Here is an 8,704-nt window from a genome sequence, read left to right as displayed (position 1 = left end):
TGACTCAAAATTCAGTTGTTCTTTCCATTCTGGTACTGAGTGAATAAATTGATGTGTCTACAGTGTGGGACTCCAGAACTGCCTAACAGCTCTCTCCATCCAACTCTCTTCTCCCTCATCCTAAATGGGCTAACCCAGTCACCACCCCCTAACCAAGGCAAAAGGCATACAAAATGAGAGAATTGTGTATCTTTTTGGTGGACAAGAGACCTAGAGGAAAAGCTCCCTTTGTGCAAAGTTGGCCCTTCTCAACATGCTTTGTGCTTGTGAGGTAAAGAGAAACTTCAATCATCCCAATATATTTGCTCTAATTCAGGTCTTCTGCATAGATGGCATGATTTGCAGGTCCTTCTGGCTCCTAATGCACTCTTTCATGGACGTACTGTGTGGTTCAAAGTGATCACTATTAATTACTATTTTCAGTAAAAACATTGTCTCCAAAATGCCCCTGTTAAAAAGCTAGTAGGTTATTTTAACTGATGTGTCAGGGAAAAAAAAAAAAAGAGTGGAAAGCTGAAATTACTCAATATCTGTGCAGTGAGTAGAAAGGAGGAAGCCCCTCCCTAAGAAAGTGTCCACAGGACAATCCTGACTCTACCCCAAGCTTTTAGTCAGAAACAAAAATAAAAAGGAACTTAATCTTTCCAGAAGCCATATCTGGGGAAACTGTTCTCAAGGCCATAGCCAATAAATCATTCTGGTAGAAGGAAATTTCTGCAAAGTAGTGTAACAGCAAGTGGGAATCTCTCCTAAGCTGAAGCCCACAGTGAGGGAGGGGCAGGGATAGAGAGGTTTATAAAGAAACTAGGGTTAAAGCCTCTGCCTTCAGCCCAGGTCATGATCCCAGGGTCCCAAATCAGGCTCTCCACTCAGCAGGGAACCTACCCCAAATCAGGCTCTCCACTCAGCAGGGAACCTACTTCCCCCGCCTTCTCTCTCCACTGCCTCTCTTCCTGCTTGTGATTTCTGCCTGTCAATTAAATTAAAAAAAAAAAAAAAAGCTGTGGCCTGATCTCAAATCTACCAAGTAACCATGTGGCAGAGGGTCCTCATTTCCATGTTTTGGTGGATTGGAAGGGCTGATACAATCTCCCTGATTCACAGAAATGGTAGTTGATTGTTGAAAACATAACTAGCAAAGTACTTTAACAGTTGAGAGAAAAAAATGAGATATAAAATTAGGAGTTCCTTAGAGCAGACTTTACACAAAATTTTGCCCAGGGGACCGTGTCACTTAATTCCTTCCATGATGATCTCTAGCTACTTAAGAACTTCCCTTTATGTTACATTCTTTTTCTGGGGATTAACTTCCAAGTTCCATACTCTTTAACTCTGATAGCCCATTATATTGAAGTAATATTTTTATCTAGTGTTAAAAAGCAAACCAGTTATATGAAAATTTTCATGAGTAATTATATTTCAATAGGTTATTTTACTTACATGTTTACATTTTTTTCATCTTCATTTTCTACTTTTTTTTTTAATTTATTTTTATTTTTTTATTTTCAGCATAACAGTATTCTTTGTTTTTGCACCACACCCAGCGCTCTGTGCAATCGGCGCCCCCTCCAACACCCACCACCTGGTTCCCCCAACCTCCCACTCCCTGCCCCCTCAAAACCCCCAGATTGCCCTTCCAGGCGCCCCACAGGCCATAGCCTTTTTAATGGTCAATCCATTTTTCTACAGTGTCCATTTAGACACCTAGACCAGAAAACTCTCACTAAAGATTCTATGTGCTGGTAAGATGATCATATCACATGAGTAACATGAGAGGCTTGAGGGGTAGTGTTTGGAGGAAAGCAAATTATAGAAATGGAACTATTTTAGAAATATTAACAACCCCACTACTAACTTCCTACCCTGCTCCATATACCACCAGAATGTTGCTTATAAATTTACATCACCTAATTTCACTTGCTTTGTTATTCACTCATTAAACATTCAGCAAATATTTATTGAGTATGCATGAAGTGACAGACTTTATGCTTAATGCCTGCAACACATTAAAGAACAAAATAAATTCCCTTTATTTTACCTTATTATACAGATATTGCAAGATTTGCAAGTTCCTTAATAGCAAAATGCATTTTCTTTTGTTCAAGTACTTAGTCTCTCCCTACTCTGGCCTAATGAATATTTGCTAAAATTAATGGAATTGAATGAAATAGGACAGATTAGAATGAAATACAATGTGTTCTGACCCCACATCCTACACCCAGGTTATGTTTGTCTTAAGCTGTTTAGGGCTTAAATAGAGGGAATGAAGAATGGCAAATGTATCAAATAACTGAAAATATGTCAGTGTTTCCCAAAGTAAGATCTTTAGGGTTGCCTGGGTGGCTCAAGAGGTTGAGAGGCAGAGGGTGCCTGGGTGGCTCAGTGGGTTAAAGCCTCTGCCTTTGGCTCAGGTCGTGATCCCAGGGTCCTGGGATGAAGCCCTGCATTGGGCTCTCTGCTCGGCGGGGAGCCTGCCTCCCCCTCTCTCTGTTCCTCCCTCTTTTCCTACTTGTGATTTCTGTCTGTCAAATAAATAAAATCTTAAGAAAAAAAAAAAAAGAGGCTGAGCGGCAGGCTCCTGAATTCAACTCAGGTCATGATCTCAGGATCCTGGGATGGAACCCTGTATCAGGCTATACAATTAATTGGAAGTCAGCTTGAACTTCTCTCCCTCTGGCCCCACATCCCTGCCATGTGCTTTCTCCCTCCCTCTCTCTTTCTCTCTCTCTCTCAAATAAATACATCTTTAAAAAAAAAAAAGAACTTTAAACCATAAGCATCAGAATCATCTCAGATATTTTTTAAAAGTCAAAATTCTATAACAGCAGTGCAGATCTACTAAAAGGAAATCTCCCAAGGAAGTCTGCAGGCATCCTGGAGACTCTTCAGCACATTCAGGTTTGAAAACCACTGCTTTTAACCTCAAGTCAGAGCTGGAGACAATAAAACAATATTTGTTTTATTTGGCGCTCTGTTCCCAGAGCACCAAATCACTTATAAATGACTTATTTTTGTATCTCTTCAGTTGACTCAAGTTCAATTGCTACTACTTGGTAGACAAATGACAATTTTTTTTAAAGGCTCTTTAGATAAGGTCCTGGAGTTGAGATGTTATCTGGATCTTATCAAGCATCTGATTTGGCCATTGACTTTTCTGGAAGTTCTGCAAAGAGCAAACAGCTTTTCTCCAAAACTATCTAGTGATGACTTTCTTTGGTTCTTTTATTTTATCTGAATAATTAACTCAAGTAAATGCAGCTTTTTGGTCTAAAAAAAAAAAAGGAAACCAGGGAATATTTGAGTTGGAGAGGTCACTAAGAACATCTAGTCAAGCTTCTACTGAATAGTGAAAAACCAAAGCTAAGGGAGGAAACAGAGCTAACAGATCTGGGACTGGGGCACAAGGCTCCTTCCTGACTCCAGCATATAGGCTTTTCTCTTGAACCTTAATTTAAAAGACTGTATATAGCTTGGATAGATTATTCACCAGGGCTTGAGCACTGCTCAGGGTCCTACTTCTGTTATGTAGATTAAGGACTGGGACTTGAGCACTGCAATCATTGAAAGCAATCACAGTTATACCCTAAAATCATTGAAAAAATTGTCTCTCCCTTCTGCCATGTTGTCAGGATTCATGATGTAGAGTACTGCATAATGGGAATCCAACGTCTTCTAGACTGTGAATGGGGACTGCCCAAGGATTGCAAACACAAGGTGCTTGGAAGTCACTCACTTTCTTCTCACACTTTTCATGAAGCCTGAAAGACACAGTTGAACCTAAGGGTCTTTTACCATATTTTCCTTCTCAAGGTCAGCTACTTTATTCTCTCCTTGTAGCCATTGTGAGAGAGTAGAAAATGCTTAACATTTGGAATAAAAAAGATCTGAATAGGAATTCTGTCTTCTCCATTTCTTAATTTTGTTTTTGTAGGCAAGCCATTTCTCTTCTATGTCCCTCAGTTTCTTCATCCTCTCATAGGGATGATGATATCATAACAGAGAGTTGATGATTAAATGAGATAACACATGTAAAGCAACATAATCTTATTATTAATAGATGTGAATTTCCTTCAAAGTAGCTGGATGGCAAAATATTATTTATAGTCAGAGATGTGCCAGCAAGGGCTAGCTTCATAGGCATGTGACCTGTAAAATTTTCCCAGGTGCCATGCTTAGAAGACCCCACACAAACAAGGATTAATGTTTTGCTGTTACCATCCTGAAATTCTTCTTACTTGTTTTTAATAGCAGGCCCTCATTACATTTTACACTAGGTCCTGCAAATTGTGTAGCTGAGAATCCATGTGTAGGTGAGAAGCCATGCCACAGGAAAGTAAAAAAGGGTATATCGGGATAAGGAGGCGTTCTAACAGTGAAAAAACCCTTGTTTTGGAGTTGATAGAAGTGGGTTTAAATTCCAACTATGCCATTAATTTGCTTTTTGATATCAGGAATTTTCTTTCATCTCTCAGATGGTCTGTTTCTCTATTTTGACAATATGGATTTTCATTTGATAATGTCTCAGCTGTGACATCCCAGTATTCTCTCATTAACATTGGGAAAAGCATTAATGCAGCTTGGAGCTCCCTTATTGTAGCTTGGAGAACAAGTATTTGTTAGAGGTCAGCTTTGAGTGGGTGGGGGTGGGGGCTGAGGGTGGTTTGTGGCAGTGGGAACTGTTGCTGCAGTAGTGAACCCTTTCACAACAGCACTGTTTTGTCATTTTGCACCCAGATTTCCGTTGGCTAACCTCAGCCTTATCTTCCTCATTTCTGTTTCCTCTTGAAGACACCAAAGGCCCTTCAAAACACATGGCCTTCCTACTCCAGGCAAAAAGCTCAATTACATCTGGCCTCTGAAGTTTGTCTCATCACCAGGGAACCTTTGCCTCCTCTGAGAACAAGGCACCACTCCAGTAACAGGTATAATATCTGTTTGTTCTCTCTGCTTGAATTCCCAGTTTGAGGTAGTGTCCGTGGCTACCAAATATGGCTTGGACCTGCCTATCACACTTTCCTTATACTCTCTTCAGAGATTCTGGGTCAAGAGTGGGTGAGAGGAAGGTTCCCAGTGGTCTTCTATCCTAAAAATTCTAATAGTGAGAAGGGAGGATGACATTTCTTCTTTAAACATGCTTTTAAAGAGATAGCCTCATGGAAGTGGAATATTTTCTGGACTCAGGGGTCAGGAAATTTGAGTAGTAGCCCTGATTTTGCCATTTACCTAGATATGCTTTTAGTTTTTATAACCCTTATTTTGATGGTTGTCAACTCTCTGTTGAGAAAGGACATGAGTGATGCTGAGTAAATATTTCTGGGTGGGGCTGAATGTGGTGATGAACCATGCCTAAAAAAATCCATACTGCCTCCATTATATATGAGGAGGCCCAACTGGATGAGGTACAGTGCAAGTCCTGTTGTTTGTTGTGTTAACCTTGCCAGGGTAGGTCAAGGGACAAAGGATGTTGTTTTATGTAGTATTTTAGATCAAGGGAAGAGCTTTCAGAGTTCCTTAATATTATTATGCAGTATTTGTATCTTCTTCCTATGGGTCTGACCAGCCTTTCTCAACTGAACCTGATTTTCTTATGTATACTATTGTGGAGAGTCAGGGACTAGAACATCAAGAGTGGAAATAAAACCTACCTAGTTTCAGTTCAGCCACTGACTCCTTCCATTAATACTAGAGTAACATGGTCTCTAAGCCTCTTAATACTCTCTGAGTGTACTAAGAAGAAATCTTTAGCCACTTCATCTCTCTCTCTCTCTCTCTCTCTCTCTCTCTCTTTTATGAAGTCAGAAAGGGCTTTCAGAAGGATACTGACACCTCCAGTTTATCCAAGTCTTCTCATAGGAGGTGGTAACCAATGAGGGTAATGAGAGAAAAAGGCACCAGTCCAGTTCTCTGTCTTGCCATCCTGAACTCAAACTCCATTAATCATATTTCTTGGCTAGGCACACCCACAGGGTCTGAGCCAAAGTGCCTGAGACCAACTATATGGGAAGCTCTGGAAAGCTCAACAAACCCTTTCCTAACAATTCTGCCAGGTAAGTCTTCTTTTCCCCATTTCCAGAGAAGACATCTGAAGCTCAAAGAAAGATTTGCCCTATGTCATGATTGGCTGGTTGGTACCCAAGGCATTAGAATCCAAGTTTGTATTACTCTTCACACTATACCATATATGGTGGACCAAGATTATTGCTTTGGCTGAAAGACACACACTTCTGGGTGGCTTGAGGTGGATTGACTAGGAACAGAAGTGAGGGGATGGGAAAAACTCTTTGTAGTCTTATATTTTAAATCACTCCTAGATCTCAAATTTGAGAAGCATTTCACCCTCTCACCAATATACATTAAACCAAAAGAGTTGAGTTTTTTGTTTGTTTTGTTTTTAAAACAGCAATGTTGCTGTTGCTGCTGCCACTATTGTTGTTGTTGTTCCTGAAAGACAAGTCCCTCTGCCTTGTCTTAACTGGGAGAGGTCATTCTGACCTCATGGGGCAGTTTTCTATTCCTGACAATCTTGTAATGTTTGCCACTTTTCATCCCAGTATTTAATATAGGCCAGCTACTATCTCACAGATCAATTGCCACAGTAGGGAGGGTGAGACATTTGACACAGACAACCTGGAATTTTTTATCAACAGGATCTGTCTGTTACCAAGGGAACTTCCCTAGAAGTTCCAGACCTGACCATGTTGCTGGCAGCTTCCTCATTTCCCTAATGGCTGTGGGTGGAAAGATCTGTGTGCCTCATTGCCATGTTTGCTCCTTGTCTTTGCCATCCTTGTGCATGTGTCTCCCTTTTCCCAGAGAGATATACATAACAGGGAGGTAACAGAACCAATGAGGAAATCTGAGAGGCACAATGGAGTGATATAGGGCACAGCCTAAACTGTGAACCACTTGTATAATCTTTAGCAACTCTCTTCCTCAGTATGAACCTTAATTTCCTTATTTGTATGAGTGGGTAAGATTAGATGATGGTCATTTTATAGCTGCCATTCTTGAGTCCTGATGGGGCAAGTGGGGCCATGTTAAGCAAACCTGAGACCATAAAGCATTCCTGTTTCATCTGTCCTGACCCTGTTAAATCAATTATCAATGGCCCTTGCTTTCCTTCTGGTAGCACAACCACCATTTAGAACATTTGTTATATATCAAATACTGAATTAAAGGTTTTATATACATTATTTCATGCCATTTTCACAATAACTTATTAGGTAAGTACTCATACCCATTTTGTGCATGTAGGAAACAAGCTCAGAGAGATGAAATAATTTATCTGAGGTTTCCTAGCTGCTTAATGACAGAGTCAAAATTCAAGCACATGTTTAACCTCAAAGTCTATGTTCACAACTACAAGACTGTGGGAGGGTTGAGAAGGGGGTATGGACACTGACTCTGGGATCTAATTCCTTCCTGAGGTCAGAAAGTCAAAACAATGACCAAATTCCCTCCCTACTGCACATAGGAGCCCCAGTGAAGCTTGAAACACCAAGAAATGCCATAGCTATAGTACATAGGCCTGAGGACACCAGCTTGAGCCCTCGGGCCTCATCTGTGATCTCAACTTAGCCTTCCCATAGGATCCATCTTCTGATTGGAATCCTTATGTCTATTTTGCTCACTTCCATATTATGATGTTTCAGCTAGTCCTTATCCTCTGCAGTTTCTCTGGGGCTCAGGGTGTGACTCCTTTTTCTTTCTTTCCCTCCAGGGTCACATCTCCCAGGAAGATTTTGCCTCCCCACTGAAGCCCCTGGTCTGGCCTCCTGCAGTGTCATGCTCCGTGTATTTGACAAGCTGAGTTGGACACTCCATGTGGCAGAGTGTCAGTTTGTCAAATACCCCAAGTGCGGCACATGCCTAACAGCTCCAGGCCAGGGTAGTTGGGATATAACAAATAAACTGCTGCTGGATACAAGATCACTTGCCAAACAAAAACTAAGCTCTCACAAGTTATTTTCAGTGACTTTGAAGGGACTGAAGCATTGTATCTGAGGTTGCCAGGGGGAAAGTGAGGTGATTCTTGAAGCTCCAGCCTATACTGTTTCTATATTGTCAGAACCTGAGGGAGGGATAATGGTCTTGGAAAAGTACATAGGGCCTAGGGATGGAAGTGCTCTTTGATTCATATTTCCTTTCTTCACATTACTCTACAGAATCTTCCAGTAAGGATACCAGAATTTTCACACAAGCTTCATGACAGGGCTTAGAAACCTACTTTCCTAATTCTCAGCATTTTTTTTTAATTTTTTTTTATTTATTTTCAGCATAACAGTATTCATTATTTTTTCACCACACCCAGTGCTCCATGCAATCTTTGCCCTCTTTAATACCCACCACTTGGTACCCCAACCTCCCACCCTCCCCGCCACTTCAAACCCCTCAGATTGTTTTTCAGAGTCCATAGTCTCTCATGGTTCACCTCCCCTTCCAATTTCCCCCAACTCCCTTCTCCTCTCTAACTCCCCAAGTCCTCCATGCTATTTGTTATGCTCTGCAAATAAGTGAAACCATATGATAATTAATTCTCTCACACATTTTGTTTAGCATAATCCCCTCCAGTTCCATCCACATCAATGCAAATGGTGGGTATTCATTCTTTCTGATGGCTGAGTAATATTGCATTGTATATTCCATTGTAAATATGAACCACATCCTCTTTATCTATTCATGTGTTGAAGGGCATCTGGACTCC

General features: G+C 40.8%; 1 long non-coding RNA gene across 1 annotated transcript; it reads left to right on the top strand.

Moving 5' to 3' along the window:
• The first annotated feature begins 4,726 nt into the window (after positions 1 to 4,726).
• LOC309855550 lies at positions 4,727 to 7,947 on the top strand. Its single transcript, XR_014306852.1, has 3 exons — positions 4,727 to 4,922; positions 5,955 to 6,047; positions 7,721 to 7,947. It is a non-coding gene; the product is annotated as an uncharacterized lncRNA (long non-coding RNA).
• The last annotated feature ends 757 nt before the right edge of the window (positions 7,948 to 8,704 follow it).

The sequence above is a fragment of the Mustela nivalis genome, assembly GCF_964662115.1.
Source record: "Mustela nivalis genome assembly, chromosome: X".
Lineage (NCBI taxonomy): Eukaryota > Metazoa > Chordata > Mammalia > Carnivora > Mustelidae > Mustela > Mustela nivalis.
Note: the sequence above shows the minus strand (reverse complement) of the source record. Positions and strands in the feature narration are given on the sequence as shown.